This window comes from Lipotes vexillifer, unplaced genomic scaffold, assembly GCF_000442215.2.
Source record: "Lipotes vexillifer unplaced genomic scaffold, Lipotes_vexillifer_v1.1 scaffold65, whole genome shotgun sequence".
In the NCBI taxonomy this organism is placed as follows: Eukaryota; Metazoa; Chordata; class Mammalia; order Artiodactyla; family Lipotidae; genus Lipotes; species Lipotes vexillifer.
Genome location: NW_006796728.1, coordinates 9,641 through 9,957, shown reverse-complemented (window position 1 = coordinate 9,957; position 317 = coordinate 9,641).

Sequence of the window (317 nt, the reverse complement as noted above, 5' to 3'; positions counted from 1 at the left end):
CGCGGAGCGGCTGGGCCCGTGAGCCATGGCCGCTGAGCCTGCACGTCCGGAGCCTGTGCTCCGCAACGGGAGATGCCACAACAGTGAGAGGGCCGCGTAACGCAAAAAAAAAAAAAAAAATTAGAGGACCATTGCATCTGATGAAGATTTCCAGATAAAATGCCAATCTTTGAAGCAGACATAAAACATGAGATGTTTATCAAGTGAAATATTTAAATCTCAATGGAGAGGTCACAGCTCATAATGAGAATGAAAGTACAGTAGGTTATTTGTTAGGTCGAGCGGAGACAGATCCAGAGAGTTCCTTTTCCATGTAG